This window comes from Rana temporaria, chromosome 1, assembly GCF_905171775.1.
Source record: "Rana temporaria chromosome 1, aRanTem1.1, whole genome shotgun sequence".
In the NCBI taxonomy this organism is placed as follows: domain Eukaryota; kingdom Metazoa; phylum Chordata; class Amphibia; order Anura; family Ranidae; genus Rana; species Rana temporaria.
The window spans coordinates 76,074,379-76,093,666 of NC_053489.1; positions in this window are offsets into that span (position 1 = coordinate 76,074,379).

The following is a 19,288-nucleotide window of genomic DNA, read 5'->3' on the forward strand; positions in this document are numbered from 1 at the left end:
CACACATGCGTCAAATCATTACGACGCATGCGGGGGATCCCTTCGGACGGATGGATTCGGTGAGTCTGTACAGACCAGCGGATCCATCCGTTGGGATGGATTCCAGCAGATGGATTTGCTGTGCATGTCAGCGAATATCCGATCTGCTGGAATCCATCCCAGGGGAGATATATCCGCGGATAAAGATCCGCTGGCGTGTACACACCATAGGATCTATCCGCTGAAACCCATTTGCTGGGATTTATCTGCGGATGGATTCTATGGTGTGTATGGGGCCTTATCCATGAAATAGCAGGCCTAAGTTTGCGACGGGAAAAGCCGACTAGCGACGACGTAAGAGAATGCGACGAACGCGCGTACCTTCGTGGATCGCCGTAAACAGCTAATTTGCATACCCGACGCTGGAAAACGACGCAAACTCCACCCAGCGGCCGCCGGAGAATTACACCTATGATCCCGTACGCCTGTCGGATCTATGCCAAAAGCCGTCGTATCTTGGTTTGAGGATTCCAAATCAAGATACGACGCGGCAAATTTGAAAATATGCCGGCGTATCAGTAGATACGCCGGCGTATTTCAACTGTAAATCTGGCCCACAGTTACATTGGTCCAGGCCGGACCATTGTAACTATGTATAAAATATCTATACCTGGAATTCTTCTTTGAAGGTACAGTGAAACAAATAATGTAGAAACTGTGAAGGCAAAGATATGGGAGCCACCACTGCTGATCTATTTTTTACAGTTTGGAATGTACTTTTCTTTTTCAAATTTTAGGTACTGAATGCTGTTCATGTCGTAACTCGGTAAGTAGTACAGATTTGAGGATGGAAGCCCAATATTTATGTAGCGGAGTATCACCCTTTTCCTGTTGTGATATAAAAGACTACCATTGCTGATCGTGAAGGATCTCAGCTCCCTCCTGTGACCGAGTTGTTGTTTACATTTTGTTCTGGTACCACAAAGAATGTTGGGGGATTGAGTTCAGGAGGAAAAGAGACTCCATTTGCCCTGGCCTGTAATAAACTACATCACCCAGAGAGCAGCTGGACAACCCCAAGATGCTTTGCCTTCCTCGTCACCTGCTAGGGGAGGTAATTTAAGGGAGAGGACGTGTTTGGCGCGCTCTCTCTGGACCACCTCTTCAACCCAGGAGGACACTGCCAGAGTGTCTCCATAGGGAATAGGCCACAGCTGAGGCCTATATACGTCCGGGTGGATCGCCTTTGAGAAGAAGAAATGCAGCCTCTACCGGAGTCATCGGACGAGTTCCCAGTAACCCTGCGACCTGTCTGAGGACCGGAGACTGCTGGCTAACCGGACTGTGACTGCCAATCAGGGACAGAGTGCCGTATAAGGACAAGGCCTGAACCGGTTAGGTGAGGCGGGCACTTGCCCGGAAGTACTGATTGTCTTACGGGAGGGCGGATCGTTGATATTCATCTTTGCGGTTTGACTATTCAGGAAACTTTCAACAGTTTACTATTACCCTTTTGGATTATAAATTGCTCTTTGTGCGCCAACGCATGCCAACGCACAAGTGCACAAACTATTAGCAAGAGACTGTGTTGAAGTTTGGCCTGGGACGCCAGGTCATACTAATTAGCTATAGTGTAATTAGTTCTATTATATTGTATAGTATTGTAGAGAGACAGAGAGTTGGGTGAGGCTTGGCAAGAAGGCGTTGAGCTGCACAACTGTGGAAGATCTGATACTCACATGTGAAGCAAATCAGCTTGGAGTCTGTAGAATTTGATCACCCCATACTTATCTTTCAAGCCAGTACACAGCACTTGCACTCAGGGGGCCAGATTCATGAAGCACTTACACCGTTTTTTTGGTAGATGCGCGCCGTAAGTGCAGATTTGCACCGGCGGATCGCTGCGCTGTACCCAGAGAACCAGATTACGCCTCCAAATAGACTTCATCACCTCGGTGTAACCTTTCCACGCCGGCGCGGCGTTGGCGCAGATTTACGCTGGTCGGATCTGGCACGGCCATGGTTTTTGTGTTTTAAATATGCAAATGAGGTTTTTGGGCCGATTCATCAACTTAAGCTTGACCGGCGCAGGCTACTCCCGGTGCGCGGAGCTGAAATTTCCGGTGCCAAGTTACACCTCATAAAAGCAGGGGTAACTTTGCACCAAACTTGCAGAGGTCAGCTGGAGAGCAGCTAAAGCAGCAGCGTTACAAACGAACTGAGCAACAACACTTGCTGGACAACACATCTGTGTGTCAACATGCCAGGGGCAGCCACTCTGTGGCCCATAGAGGCAGTCCCCATGTTGGGAGAGGCCCTCAATAATTACAGCCCTCTCCTCTGGGCTGAAATTGGTCATCCGCCCACCTGAGGATTCCTCATCAGCCATAACTGCCCCACCACAATGCAAACGACCTAGCTTGGGAAAAAAAAGCTTCAGTACATTTGCACCTGTAGGGCGGAAGTCTGGGCTGATTTATGGACTGGGTGTTGGTAGTGGGCCGGCGGAGCTCAGGGCTCACGCCGGGGCGCAGTTCTGAGCATGTGCAGATTGGGGCATTTACCCCTGGATGTCACTGAGCATGTGCGGTCTAAAATGCGCCCCGGCGTGACCCCTGCACCACAGTCGGCACTTCATTAGCATAGGGTGACTCCCATTTGGCCTTACCCCGCCTTACGCCGTCTAAAATCCGCCCCGCTGGGGCATCGTAGACAAAAAAAGTTTCTTGAATCACCTAACTGCCGCTCCGCGCTAGACCGGTGTAGTCTAAAAATGATGCACCACGCCGGTGCAAATCTGCACCATTGTACATGAATCTGGCCCAGGAGGTGTATTGTAGTTGCATGCTCAGTAGCATGCATTTGGACTAATTATTTTTATACACATGGGCCCAGATTCACGAAGCAGATACGACGGTGTATCTCGAGATACGCGGCGTAAGTGTAGATGTGCGCCGTCGTATCGATGCGCGGTACCCACAGAAGCACATACACGTGAACTTAGGCTTCACCCGTCCAACGCAACTGTCCTCCGCCGGCGAAACTTAGGCGCATATTTAGGCTAGGCGTATTCTTCGTTCCCATTGATTAGCTATTCAATTATGCAAATGAGGGCGAAATGCCGATTCACATGCGTACGATTGTCCGTTGTAGGCTACGCGCGGTGCGTGTAAGCTGCTAGCCCGATCTAAAGTTACCCTTCATAAAAGCAGGGGTAACTTTGCAACGGACTTGCACAGGTCAGCTGGAGAGCAGCAACAGCAGCAGCGTGACAGAGGAGCTGAGCAACAACACTTGCAGGACAACACATCTGTGTGCCAACATGTCAGGGGCAGCCGTGGTCATAGTACTACGGCGTCTACGCGCACGCAGGAGGAGGAGGGCACAGGAGAGGGTACCCCGAGATCGCATGGACCTCTTTGGCATGGTTGAATCGGAGGTGTTTCGCTTGTTGAGATTTGACACTGAAGCCATCATAGAAATAGTACGATCCCTGCAGGATGACCTCACCAACCCAACACATCGATCACAAGCAGTGCCGCCACTGCTCAAGGTCATGGCAACCCTGCATTTTTTTGCCAGTGGATCATTTCAAAGAACCAGTGGGAATTTGGCTGGGATGTCCCAATCCACAATGAGTAGGTGCGTGCACCAAGTTGTACCCGCTATCCTGAGACGGATGTCCCACCACATTGTGAGACCCACCCAGGAGGTCCAGCAGGCAAAGGCAAGAACCGATTTCTATAAAATAGCCAGATTTCCACGCACTGTGGGGGCCATTGATTGTTCTCATGTGGCACTCCAGCCCCCCCGTGACACTGAGCATATGTACCGTAACAGGAAGAATTGGCATTCCATTAATGTACAAGTAATAACCGATGCTCAAGGCCTCATATGGCACGTCTGTGCTAAACACCCTGGGGCCACCCATGACAGCTTTATCTACCGGCAAAGCGACATCCCAAGACAATTTGAAGAGAACGTGTATGGGGATAGCTGGCTGGTTGGTGAGTGACATGGGTGTCAGGTATGACTGTCCCCCCCCCATGATGCAGACATCACGAGGGGCACATGCATGACTAACATCCTCCTGTCTTTTCCCTTACAGGTGACTCTGGATATGCCCTGGGACCCCACCTGATGACCCCATTCCGGAACCCACAAACCCCAGGAGAAAGAAGCTACAATGAGGCTCATATACGTACCCGGGGAGTGGTGGAGCGCACGTTTGGCCTCCTGAAGTCACGGTTCCGATGCCTAGATCGGTCTGGGGGTACACTGTTGTATGCCCCAGACTTTGTGTGCCAGATTATCGGTGCATGTTGCATTTTGCACAATTTCGCAATGAGAAGGGGCCTGCAGATTGAAGTCCGTCATGACCTGACCCCCGAACCAGACATTCCCCCCCCACCCGAGGGTCCCCCGTCTGCTGAGGGAAGAGCAGTCAGGAGATGCCTCGTGGTAGGCTTATTTTCACGTGCAACACGCACATGAAACATGTCACAATGCTAATGCACGCATGCACCCCACTGTGGTCCCTAACACACCCCCCCCCCAAACACCAATAAATTGGATTAGACCGAAGTACACCGTGCGGTACTTGGGAGCAGCAACGCCACGTCAAGGCTCCAATTATGTTGCTGTATGTTTTTCAGAAAATATTTGTCAATATATATATCCCAAATAATAATAAAATAAATACAACTCCAATCGAGTATCATAATAACAAAATATCACTCATATCATGAGTATAAATTAATAACCAAAAATCAAATAGAATATAAAAAAAATATATTCTAAATGGCACTCATCTGGCCCGACGTGTACTACGCCTAGTGCCAAGGCTCCGTGCCCTCTGTTGCCTGGGGGCAGCCGCGGGTGGGGGGGGTGGGTCATTGGGAGGAGGAACATCCCCCGGTCTCTCCCTGGCTGCCTGGATACCCTCTAAAGCCAGGGCTATGCGGGTGAGGACCGCAGTGGTCTGATTCCCCACCGCCTCAATGGCTGCTGTATTGGCCTGTATGGCCACTCCCAGACTCCTGACCTCTGCCACAAGGCCTGAATTAGTGTCATCCAGGTCCCTAACGCAGGTCACCAACGCAGTGCTGTTGGCACTGACCTCCTGCACATTTTCACTAATGGTGGCAGTGAAAGCAGCCTGGGTCTGCTGCATGGAGGCCAGGCTGGCTGCCACCCGGCGCATATCACATGCAACAGAACCCACATGTTGGGTCTGCCTGGCCAGGTCCATAGCCAAAGTGGCTTCTAAGGCATCAGGATCACCCCTCGTCTTCCTAATTGCCTTCCTGGGTGCAGGTGAGGCTTGGGGACGAATGTATGGGGAGGACCCTGAGGGAACTTCCCTTAGGGAGGATGGGCTTCCCAAAAGGTCGGAGGCCCTTAGGGGGCTTCCCAAAAGGGTGGAGGCCCTTGGGGGGGTTACAATAAAGTTTGAGTCCCTTGGGGGGGTATCCCCTATGGAGGTATGGGAGGGTCCAGCGACGGTGGTCTCATCCCCCAGATATATGCCATCATCCAGGTGCCCGTGCTCCTCCTCCACTTCCTCTAATGGAGAGGTGTGGACACTGGTATCCTGGGATGGGCTTGGTTGGCCAGCAGCCGAGGATGGGCCCGCTTCATCCTGCATATCTGTGGATGACACAAAACAGTAATATGTTGGTGGACCCACACACTTGTCACATATTCACTCCCCCCCCCCCACATGCTATACACCAGATTAAAGAAAAAACACACTCACCTGTCCTCAAGGGCTGATCAACTGACTCGAAGCCCTCCAGGCCCTCCACCTGCTCCTTCTCCAGGCACCTGGCAATGACCTCCTCATCAGGTGTCAGTCTTAGTTTCAGGGCTGGTCCACCTCCGGTGCCCCTACTGTGTTTTTTTATCTTGGCCACCTTCTCCTTCACAAGACGCCGCAGGTCGTTGATCTTCTTGGCGATCTTGTCTGGGGTCCGGTTGGCATAGCCAAGGGCACTCACCTCCGCTGCAATCTGTGCCAAGATTTGATCCTTACGGACCTTGCTGGTCGAGCCACTTTCCTTGCCGTGGAGGAACTTGTTATACTTCCTCATGGCATCAATAATCACTGCCTTCTCCTCAATAATAAAGTTTTTTTCCCTCCTATCTTTCGTGCCAGCCTCAGACATCTTTTTTGATCTGAACAAAGCAAAAGTAGCCACACCAAACGACCAAAACCAGCAGGTGTACTTTTGCACTTGACTGGCGCATGTCCGGGCGGATTTATGCCCTGGGCGGAAACGGTGGGCTGGGTTATCGTGGGGGGGAATACGATCGGCGAATTGGGGCGCATGCGCAGTGGGACGCGGGGGATGCGATCACGTGACGGCGCATGCGCCGTTCGTTCGGACCGTAATTTGCATGGGGTCACGATTCATTTAAATGGATCACGCCCACCTCCTTCCCAATTTGAATTACGTCGGGTTACGCCATCAAAATTACATTACGATGGCGCATCGCAGCGCGCATTTGCTTGCTGAATAGGCTGCTTGCCTCTCTAAGTTTCGACGGTCTAGTGTATCTGCATTGCGATACGCCCGCCTATTGATGCGCTGAGCTTCGTGAATCTGGGCCATGTACTGAATTTGAATCACCTATGGTTTGTGGTTCCGGTTCACATCACAGAAGTTAATACTCAGCGCATATTATTATTATTATTATTATTATTATTATATGCTCCAACTATATGTTACTACAATACCCCATATTGCATTTTGTGTGTGTATATCCCGATTTTTGTTCTGAACTGCTTTAAGCTTTCCATAAAAGTCTATTAGCCAGATTCACGTATGGCGGCGTATCTTTATGCCGGCGTAGCGCATTCCATTTGCACTACGCCGACATAATATAGTGAGGCAAGTACTGTATTCACAAAGCACTTGCTCCCTAAGTTACGTCGGCGTAGCGCTAATGGCCCGGCGTAACCCCGCCTAATTCAAAGTAGGCATGTAGTGGGCGGGCTTCATTTAAATTAACCATGACCCCATGTAAATGAGGGCCGTTGGTACGGCGCATGCTCAGAATAACGTCGCAAATACTCATTGCTTTCGACGTGAACGTCACCTACGCCCAGCCCCATTCACGTACGCTTACGCAAACGATGTAAAATACGACGGCTGTTCCGTCGTCCATACCTTGCATGGGCTGCGCCATCTTTTTGGTGGTTTATATTTACGCCGGAAAAACACCTTACGTAAAAAGCGTATCGGGCGCAAGTACGTTCGTGAATCGGCGTATCTAGGTAATTTGCATATTCGACGCGTAAATCCACGTACACGCCCCTAGCGGCCAGCGTTAATATGCACATAAGATACGACGGCGTAGGAGACTTACGCCGATCGTATCTTAGCCAAATTTAAGCGTATCTGGTTTCCAGAATACGCTTAAATATACGATGGCGCGCATTCGGATTTACGACGGCGTATCTACTGATACGCCGTCGTAAGTCTTTTTGAATCCGGCTATATGTATTTTTACCTTAACATCTTTGGGCCAGATTCACATAGGTTAGCTTATCTTTAGATCCGCGTAACCTATGTGATTTAAGATCCCCCGTCGCAAGTTTTTGAGGCAAGTGGGTAATTCACAAAACACTTACCTCAAAACTTGCGGCGGCGTATCGGAAATCCCCCGGTGGAATTCAAATTCCGCGGCTAGAGTGAGTGTACTATTCAAATCAGGCGCGTCCCCGCGCCGATCGAATAGCGCATGCGCCGTCCGGAAATGTTCCCAGCGTGCATTGCTCCAAATGACGTCGCAAGGACGTCATTGGTTTCGACGTTTACGTAAATTACGTCCATCCGTATTCGCGATCGACTTACGCAAACAACGTAAAAAATTCAAATTTCGTCGCGGGAACGACGGCCATACTTAACATTGGCTGCTCCTCATAGAAGCAGGGGTAACTATACGCCGGGAAAACCCTTACGTAAACGGCGTAAAGTGACTGCGTCGGGCCCGTGTACGTTCGTGAATTGGCGTATCTTGCTGATTTACATATTCTCGGCGTAAATCAGCGAGAACGCCCCAGGGGCCATTTTAAAATTGCAGTTAAGATCCGACGGTGTAACACAGTTACACCTGTCGGATCTTAGGCATATCTATGCGTAACTGATTCTATGAATCAGTCGCATAGATACAACCGACGCAACTCTGAGATACGACGGTGTATCAGGAGATACACTGTCGTATCTCTATGTGAATCTGGCCCTTTGTCTTTTTGTTGACATGAATTTGAATCTATCTATATAAGTATTTAATACTGTATAATTATGATCTTCTTCAATAATGTAATATAGTTGTGTACGATACATTATATGAAAGTATTAAATGATCATAATCTACTTCAATCATCATTTACCATTTCAAGCTTTTCCCGCATACACTTCATTTAAAGTCCTGCTCTCCTTCGCTCTTCCTTTATACCTCTGGGACATTATGTTTCGGTCCATCCGGTGCCGCCAGGTTGCACCTCAGTCTGTTCAGGAGCTCAGTGATGCTCTGGTCCAGATCTGGGAGGAAATACCCCAGGACACCATCCGTCGTTTAATTAGAAGCATGCCCTGATGTTGTCAGGCATGCATACAAGCACTTGGGGGCCATACAAACTACTGAGGACAATTTTGAGTTGTTGCAATAAAATTTAAGCAAAATGGACTAGCTTGCTGCATAATTTTTTCACTTTGATTTTCGGGGTGTCTTTGAATTCAGCCCTCTGTAGGTGGATAATTTTTATTTCCATCAAATGATGTGCCATCCTTTCATTCCTAACACATTTCCCAGTCCATATCAGTATAGATATCCAGCATGAGATTTTTGCCCATTGAGATCTGTTATGTTTTCAAAGTGTTCCTTTAATTGTTTTGAGCAGTGTACATAGCTTTATCTATACATTCTTGTCATTGAGAAAATATTGTCTAAATATAATCTTTAGATCTGGGGTCCTCAAACTTTTTAAACAGAGGGCCAGTTCACTGTCCCTCAGACTGTTAGGGGGCCGGACTATAGTTTGAAAAAATATGAACTGATTCCCACACTGCACATATCTTATTTTGCAGAATGCAGGGTTCATAAGTGTTTTTCACGCAAAATGCAGGGTTCAGGAATGCGTTGCCCTCAGAATGCAGGGATCAGGAGTGAGTTAGGCTCAGAACGCAGGGATCAGGAGTGAGTTAGGCTCAGAATGCAGGGACCAGGAGTGGGTTAGTCTCAGAATGCAGGGATCAGGAGTGAGTTCGGCTCAGAATGCAGGGATTAGGAGTGTGTTAGGCTCAGATTGCAGGGATCGGGGGGGGGGGGTAATGTGAAGGGTGGTAGAGAAAACTGCTATGGGGGTGGTCCTGCCAATTACAGTGTCCTCTGCCCCTTCACATCACCAACACACACAGTGGTGTCCTCTTCCTCTCTTATAACAGTGACCTCTACCCCCCCCTTTTCCCTCCCATAGCCGTTTTTCTACCAGCTGAGAGCAGAAGGCAGCACAGTTCTGGACAGAGACAGGAGGGGGAGCGAGCCAGCAGAGTGACTTTCCATATTAGCAAGCTGGTGATTGTTTGCCCTGTGTCATAGCAACCGATCACCTGCGGTTTAACTTCACAAGTTACTTTGGGCAGCTCCTCTTCCTGCCCTCTGTCCTGAGCTAAGCTGCCTCCTGCTCTGCACTGTTCACTGATGACAGTGGCGGAGGAGGTTTGTGGAAGCAGGATCCATGATAGGGCCGTCCCTAACGAGCAGGCCGGGTAAATGATGGGCGGGTCATAGTTTGAGGACCCCTGCTTTAGATGATCTGGTTGTTTGGCAGCTCTGCAGTTGTTATGTACTGGAACGTACCTTGTAGCCAGAGCCTAGTTTGCAGGAGGAGGCCTCTCTTACAGCCCCGGCTCTGGAGCTGCTGGAGTTGGGACAGCAAGCTCGGGAGCACGGCGAGGTAGGAGTGCTCGGCACGGTTGGTGGTCCTTCGGGACGGTGGTTGCAGGAGACAGCGTCTCTGGAGCTGGGACAGGCACTGGATAGCAGAAGCTGGTGAAGCAAACCGGGTAAGCAGATAATCAGGTGGGTTAAGCAAGCGTAGTCAGATTCAGGCACAGGGTCTGGTAACGGTGGGCAGGATAGCAGAGCGGAGTCAGAGCAAGCCAGGGGTCGGAGAGGAGAGGGTCAGATGGTCAGACGAAGCCGGGTCGGTTTGAGGTAACAGGTTACAACAGGTCACAGATTTCTCTGATACAACGCTGCAGATCAGACAGCAAAGTGTCACTGCAGCTGCTAGCTTTTTAAAGGCTGAGTGGCGCCAATCGCGCATCAACAAGCACGCGCGTTCCCGCCGTCGTGCACGTGCGCGTGTAGTAGGCACATGCTCGCGCATACGCGCGCGCACATTTGGCGCGCAGATGCGCGCATTTGGCACATATCCGTGTGCATGTGAGGCGCGCCTGCGCACATGAATAGGTGACTGGTTTTGATTCTGACCATTAGTATGTGTGCGCATGCGTGCACACCGGAGCCTATTGGCAGGTCCCTGACAGCAGTACCGTTCACAGACAAAAAAACACTGTGTGGTTCATTTACTAAAACTGGAGGGTGCAAAATCTGGTGCAGCTGTGCATGGTAGCCAATCAGCTTCTAACTTCAGCTTGTTCAATTAAACTTTGACAAAAAAAAACCTGGAAGCTGATTTCTATGCAAAGCTGCACCAGATTTTGCATTCTTCAGTTTTAGTAAATCAACCCCCATTATCTAAATGCAAAGTTTGGAGAGTCCATATAGGTGCTAGTTATTGGAAAATCAAGTCTAAATCAACTCTTCTCTAGGGATACAAAGAAAACAATTTTGTGGAATACAGACCCTCAAATCTAAGCACCTCGTCCCTTGAAGAGAACAACAATATAGAAGGGGGAAGAAGGGTACCAAAAAACCCTGGGGACTTTTAATACGATGCTGATAGAGTAATAACACAAATAGAGTAGAAATATAGAAAAATAAAGAATTTTATTTCATAACAATAAATATATAAAAACCATCCGACGGTATTAAGTTGTTAACTTCAAAACATGAGTGTAAGAAGACCTATTGTAGTATTTGCTCGCTCTACATGTTTCGCTCCAAACTGAGCTTCTTCAGGAGCTTGAACAGGTAATACTACAAAATATCAAAAAACAAGGGGATACAGGGGATGGAAACAAAAAAATTATGAAAATGTAGGTGCCATTATAGCAGCACAGTATACATTTGGAAACAAAAATACATAAAATAGTTCAGAGCCATACATATCGTATAATATAAGTTCACATATAATAAGGTGCAGAATAATGGCGCAAGCAGGCTTACCAAATGAGACGGGATCACTTAAAAAAATGAAGGCATAATAGGAGCAAGTAACCGCACATAACGTTGTCAGAGAGACTGAAACCATGCATCGAGAAGTTTCGATAGTCAAACCCAGGCCATAGTATAAAAAGAGTCTAGAGTATCAAAAAAATATATATATAAAGGTACAAAATTTATCAAATTCACTTGATTGGCAAGTGATTGCAACCCAAAACATGAATTAATAAAAATAAACGAAACATACCTCGCTTAAGTAGTACATTATGGAACCAATAAACTTGCCCAAAAGAAAGGGGGACAGCTTTATTCATATAGAGACTTCCGTAGTAATGCACCTCAAGTTTCTCCAGATATCAAACATCCGAAGATAACTGGGTGCCTCAAATGTGCACAGACAGTGCAGACATCTATAGGAAACATTACAAAAATACATATATTAAAAAACACTAAGCCCTAAACACCTATAAAGGGTTCATAACATCAACTAGGTGATGGGTTTGTGGTGTCTCAAAAGAGACATTACCTGTATTGGATCGCAGTCCCAAATAAAGTCAGAACTCCAAGAAGCAGTTAAGGCGACGAGCCTGCCACTGGCTCAGTTTGCCATGAATCATGCCAGAAATTGCGGCTAACGATTAACTGCAATTTCTGTTTAGGGCTTATTGTTTTTTAATATATGTATTTTTGTAATGTTTCCTATAGATATCTGCACTGTCTGTGCACATTTGAGGCACCCAGTTATCTTTGGATGTTTGACATCTGGAGAAACTTGGGGTGCATTACTACGGAAGTCTCTATATGAATAAAGCTGTCCCCCTTTCTTTTGGGCAAGTTTATTGGTTCCATAATGTACTACTTAAGCGAGGTATGTTTCGTTTATTTTATTAATTCATGTTTTGGGTTGCAATCATATGCCAATCAAGTGAATTTGATCCATTTTGTACCTTTATATATATATATTTTTGATACTCTAGGTTCTTTTTATACTATGGACTGGGTTTGACTATCAAAACTTCTCGATGCATGGTTCCAGTCTCTCTGACAACGTTATGTGCGGTTACTTGCTCCTATTATGCCTTCATTTTTTGAAGTGATCCGGTCTCATGTGGTAAGCCTGCTTGCGCCATTATTCTGCACCTTATTATATGTGAACTTATATTATACAATATGTATGGCTATGAACTATTATATGTATTTTTGTTTCCAAATGTATACTGTGCTGCTATATTTGCACCTATATTTTCATTAATGTTTTGTTTCCATCCCCTGTATCCCCTTGTTTTTTGATATTTTGTAGTATTACCTGTTCAAGCTCCTGAATAAGCTCAGTTTGGAGATAAACATGTAGAGCGAGCAAATATTACAACAGGTCTTCTTACACTCATGTTTTGAAGTTAACAACTCAATACCCGTCGGATGGTTTTTATATATTTATTGTTATGAAATAAAATTCTTTATTTTTCTATATTTCTACTCTATTTGTGTTATTACTCTATCAGCACCGTATTAAAAGTCCCCAGGGTTTTTTGGTACCCTTCTTCCCCCTTCTATATTGTTCTTCTCTGGGGATAATTAGCACAAGCATTGACATTAGTATAGCAAAACTGATATTACTGCTTCCCTTGACTGTTTTTGTCTCCACTCAGCATATTGACATGACAAATGGTGACTCGTAACTGAAGTCTCTTTTATGGTAGCTCCGATATTAAGGAAGCTTTAATTTATGATGTTATATTTCCTAAAGGCTCTTATCAACTCAAGGATTCTGGCAGTGCCAAGAAAAACAATAGTTCCTGACACATTCCTTGCACTTCCTATGTAAGCAACCATAAATACGTTGTAGAAGTAAATAGAGTTAGGGGAAGCTGCAGAGGAAACCAAGCAAGACCAAAAATAAAATGTTGGAATAGATATCTAAAAATAGCCTGCGCTCTGATCCTTGGCCCTACTTCATTGTGTTCTGGTCATTTCCATGAGAACCTGTTTCGCACTGTGTTACACTGCTACAATGATGGCATATGAGAAAGCAGGCTCTATTAAAGAAAAGTAATAGCAAATTTTGTTTTAAATGTTACACAAAACTACATTTTTATCTGATTTTGAATTGCTGTCACCTTGCCCATGCAGAGAAAAGTAGCAGTGGGGCACATTTATGAATCCAGTTGCACTTTTTTGCAGTATGCAAAACATTGGGAGTCCATAACCCTTCTGTACCAGCTGAACTTTTGCACGTTATCCACCACTATTTTTCATATCTATAGTATCTTACAAAGGTGAGTACATCACTCACATTTTTGTAAATATTATATTATATATTTTCATGTGACAACACTGAAGAAATTACACTTTTCTTGTAAAGTAGTGAGTATACAGCTTGTATAACAGTGTAAATTTTCTGTCCCCTCAAAATAAAACACAAAGCCATTACGGTCTAAACGAATGGCAACACAAGTGACTACACCCTAAGTGAAAATGTCCAAATTGGGCCCAAAGTGTCAATATTTTGTGTGGCCACCATTATTTTCCAACACTGCCTTAACCCTCTTGGGCATTGAGTTCACCAGAGCTTCACAAGATGTCTCTGGAGTCCTCTTCCACTCCTCCATCTTCCATTTGAGGATGCCCCACAGATGCTCAATAGGGTTTAGGTTTGGAGACATGCTTGGCCAGTCCATCACCTTTATCCTCAGCTTCTTTAGCAAGGCAGTGGCTGTCTTGGAGGTGTGTTTGGGGTCGTTATAATATTGGAATACTGCCCTGTGGCTCAGTTTCAGGGGATAGTGCTCTGCTTCAGTATGTCACTTACATGTTTGTTAGCATTCATGGTTCCCTCAATGAACTGTAGCTCCCCAGTGCCGTCGGCCCTCATAGAGCCCCAGACCACTACAATCCCACCACCATGCTTGACTGTAGGCAAGATACACTTGTATTTGTACTCCTCACCTGGTTGCCGCCACACAAGCTTGACACCATCTGAACCAAATAAGTTTCTCTTGGTCTCCTCAGACCACAGGACATGGTTCCAGTAATCAATGTCCTTAGTCTGCTTGTCGTCAGCAAACTGTTTGTGGGGCTTTCTTGTGCAACATCTTAAGAAGAGGCTTTCTTCTGGGACGACAGCCATGCAGACCAATTTGATGCAGTGTGCGGCATATGATCTGAGCACTGACAGGTTGACCCCACCCCTTGAACCTCTGCAGCAATGCTGGCAGCACTCATCAGTCTATTTCCCAAAGACAACCTCTAAATATGACGCTGAGGAAGTGCAAGCAACTTCTTTGGTCGAGCATGCCGAGGCCTGTTCTGAGTTGAACCTGTCTTGTTAAACCTTTTCATGATCTTGGCCACTTTGCTACAGCTCAGTTTCAGGGTCTTGGCAATATTCTTATAGCTTTGGTCATCTTTATGTAGAGCAACAATTCTTTCTTTTTTAATCCTCAGAGAAAAGTTTATCTTTCATAACATGTTACACTCATATTTAGGGTGTAACATGTAGCATGTTATGAAAGAACAGGCCCCGCTCTCCCACGCTTCCACGCTTTGACAGCTAGCCCAACACCTTAGTGGCCATCCGCTTGTAGTTCTCAATAAACTATCACGGCACTGTGAGCGCTGTGGTAGTTCATTGATTTTTTCTTTCAGCATGTTTTGGCTTGCGTGTATGACGAATGAGGAAACTGATAGATCTGAAGAAGACCTGCATGGCATCATTGATCTGCTAATCGCTAGTACAATGCTTTACAGGCTCCTGCAGCAAAAAATAATAAATTAACATTTTTTTACAGCAAAAAAGTTGACATTTCTTTTTCTTTTTTTTTTTAAAGGTAAACTTATCCTTTAAAGTGGTTGTAAACCTCTGAAATTAAAAAATCAACACAGCATATCCCTCTAAAGTGTGTACTAGTTACCTTTTCTGCCACTGTGCTACGTGCTGGGTGTCCAGTGTGCTCCTGTTCCCTTAAGGGGGATTGGGCTGCCTCCAGGCCCACCTGCCCCTCATCTATCCATTGAATGCATGTGCTCCCACTCTGGAGACACTTCTAAATTCAGTAGCATTTAGGACTGCAAGCATACACAGGGTGCCGTGAAGAGGCCTTGCAGCTTACGCATGTGTTCGCAAATGCGTGCTAACTAATCCCATGTTTTTAATGCAGACTGTTGGACAAGCTAATTTGGTTGGTCAGCAGACTAGTTGGTGAGTTGAGCTATGGAATGTTCTGTTTTTGTCTTTTATGCTTTTGCACTTTCCATGTGCTCCTTGCTGTGAAAGCCAGTTATAGGTAGGGGAAGGTTGTTTCTAATCTATCTCTACTGTATCCATTTAAAAAAAGGTTTTGCCTTTAGTTAATTTTTCAAAGAGGAACTGAACTCAGGAAGCTTTGCCAAAAAATGTAAGCAGAAGGCAAAGAAATATTCACCGGTATTGCCTTTGTTCTCGCTACAGTTGATCCTACTTTCATTAGTGACTTACAATGCTTTGATCTGCATTGCATCTTATTGCAGAGGTGGCCATCTTGGTAGGGGCCGCCTTTTCTTCAAGCCAAAGCCGAACACTTTAGAGGCGCACAGCAATTGGGAGCACACAGGAGCTCAGTGGCAGCAGAAGGAAGTTAAATCTGGACAGGAAGGGCAGCGGAGGTGATGGAGGAGCTCAGCTATGAGGAAAGATTAGAAGAACTAAATCTATTCACTCTTGAGAAGAGGAGAATAAGGGGGCATATGATCAACATGTACAAATATATAAGAGGTCCATACAGTGAACTTAGTGTTGAGTTATGCACTTTACGGTCAACACTGAGGACAAGGGGGCACTCTTTACGTCTAGAGGAAAAGAGATTTCACCTCCAAATACGGAAAGGTTTTTTCACAGTAAGAGCTGTGAAAATGTGGAACAGACTCCCTCCAGAGGTGGTTCTGGCCAGCTCAGTAGATTGCTTTAACCACTTCCCGACCGCCTCATGTAGATATACGTCTGCAGAATGGCACGGACAGGCACATCAACGTACCTGTACGTACCTGCCTAGACGTGGGTCGGGGGTCCGATCGGGACCCCCCCCCCGCTACATGCGGCGGTCGGGTTCCCTCGGGGAGCGATCCGGGACGACGGCGCGGCTATTTGTTTATAGCCGCTCCGTCGCGATCGCTCCCCGGAGCTGAAGAACGGGGCAAATGGCAATCTCTAGGGCCTAATGGAGTCAGTGTTGGGCCTAACCATTTGCTAGCTGTGCCTGGAGTCAAGTTTTGTGCAGGAGAAGAGAGAGTGATAGTCTGCAAGCAAGTGCTGTGCAGGAGGAGTTGAAGAAGTGTAATGTACAAAGAGTTTACAGTGTACATAGTTCTGTCCCAAATGTAACATTCTATAATTCTTCTGGGCATCCCATATATTCCCATCCCTATCCAAGTTCAAATCCCTCAATAAAAATACAAAAACAAGCATATGGACTGTTCATTGACTCAAGGTGATTGAGAAGTGAATGCTGGGCTGGGCAGGGTAACAGGTGGACCACAACTTTAGAAAAGAAAGGAGGGCGCACCGACCTTGTGCATTACCACTTAAAATTTTTAATTGAAAACAGAATAAAAAGCAATGGTCCTACTCACAAAACAATTATAAGTAAGTGCTTTTCAGACAGCTGGACTGGACCTCACGGCACCTGCCAGTAGAACTTCAGACATTTGAATGGCTGATGCGTTTCTGGGGCGTACCCCCTTCTCCAAATCTTCTTCCTCTGACTTGCAGTCAATAGCGGTAGTGCTTTAGATCTCACAGTGCAGATATACTGTATAGCTATGGGGCTGTAGATACAGGAGTGCCTGCTTTTTTCCGGAATTCAAGACATAGGGTAAATCTTTAAGGGTACAGCATAGGCACAACATATCTAAATGTTCTCTACAACATAGCAATTTTTCACTTTTTGAGATCAGATCCACTTTAAAGCAGTATTAAACCCCAAAGCAAACATTTATTATATAACAACTTACCAATTCTTATACGTGATGGCTACATTTGTTTTGTTGTTTTTTTTTTTACCTGGTGATCTGGCCAGTAAGTCTGTTGTTTTTCAAAAGAACAAGCTTTCTTCCAGATGTATCAGTTTTCATGGATGAGACAAACCATTTATCACTGGAACGGGTGCTTAAAATGACTGGCTTTTATTTATTCATGTAAAACCCTTCATCCCAAAAGGAAAAAAAAAATTCTGTAACAGATTATAAAATGTAATCTGGAGTTTGGCTTTAATTAATTGGTGTATTTAAATTTGCTAGCACATCTAACGCTTCCCTCCACCCAGACTGACAATGCAACTGTCCAAAGGTGCTCCTGTGCTCATTCATCCTGAGTGGGTGCTCTCTAATGCAGGAGGTGTGTTACTGGCCATATCACCTGGTGAAAACAGGGGGGGGGGGGAATTAATGCAGCCACCACATCTAGTGATTGGTAAGCTGTAATATAATACATTTTTGGTTTTGGGTTTAATACCGCTTTAAGTCACAATACAGTAAATTGCATTTAAGTTTACATTCTGAGTTCATTAATTTTAGAACATATATTCTAAGTACTTTACCGTTGTCCCTAAAATCATGATCATTCTTTGAGATAGCACATTAATAATAAAAAAGCGATTGTAACAACAGACGTTCGGATTCCCTGTAAAGAACATTAGGTGGGTGTTTACTACCAGTAAATGTATGATTCAGAAAAGACATTTGATGAATCACATGCAGACCAGAGAAACCACACACAGAACAAGGGGCTTGTTTTACTGTATTCTCCATTGTGCAGTTTTTACTAAAAATACTATATGAGGTAAACCATCAGGCTTATACATCAACACACTGCAAAAGGTGTGATGGTTTGCAAAGCACCTGAAACATGCAATTGAGGTCCCTATTCCTGCAACTACGTTTGGCTTTTCACAGATCTGAGAGCCAAATTCTACACCCATCTTCTGGGCCTAATACAAAGGGTTGCCAAGATTGTCACCAGTCCCTCTTTAGAATGAATGTTCCTTATTTTGACCTAAATCATATTGTCCCATTTTCCCTAAGGCTAGGTTCACATCTATGCAGGTTTTAGTTGATGTGTTTTTTTTTTTTCTCCAAAAAGATTTTATTGTAGTTTTTTACAAGATATATAGAAAAATACCGAAAACTGAGGTACAGGTTTCATATACAATAAGCTCAATAGAAGCTAACAGGTTGCTAACACACAATTGTCTAGATAGAAGTCCGGACACCACTATATGGAACTCTATAATAACACAAGCAATATGCAAGACTCAAACATGTAGTGGCTTCTCTCTTTGAATGTGTGTCTTGGCTCACATTAACTCACTAGCACTCTCGGAGACAATCCGAGACACCGGACGAGGCCTATTCATAACAGTCCTGTATCACCCAATTCTGCTTCTCAGGATGGTAGTCCGAGGGCCAGGGCCAACCCACATGATCGGCACTGACCTCCAGACCCCTGACCATAAAGGGCTCAAACACGAGAGAAGAGAAAATAACATAAAAAGTAAGAGGTGGAAGAAGGAGGGGTAAGTGAAAAAAAGAGAGCAATAAAGGGGGGATTGACAAGAGGGGGGGGTGGTAACCCACCTGCTACCCCCACCATCTACTGTTTGCTGTTTACATCGACCAGGTCCTCCGGAGTTCTGGAATGAACCCTCTGAGATTACGTGTAGCCAGCTAATGAGTTACACCTTATGTTGTAACAGATCCTAATATGGTTGGGATTTTTTAAACGTGATCCACGCCTCCCAAATCGCCGAGAAGCTTGAGATTATGTCCCGTGAGGCGAATATCAGCTCCTCCATCGTTGCAATGCGGTCAACACGTGCCGCCCACTCTTTCATGGAAGGCGACCGTGCGGACCTCCAATGCACTGGTACGCACAGTCTAGCAGCGTTTATCAAATGTATCACTATTGACTTAAGATATACTT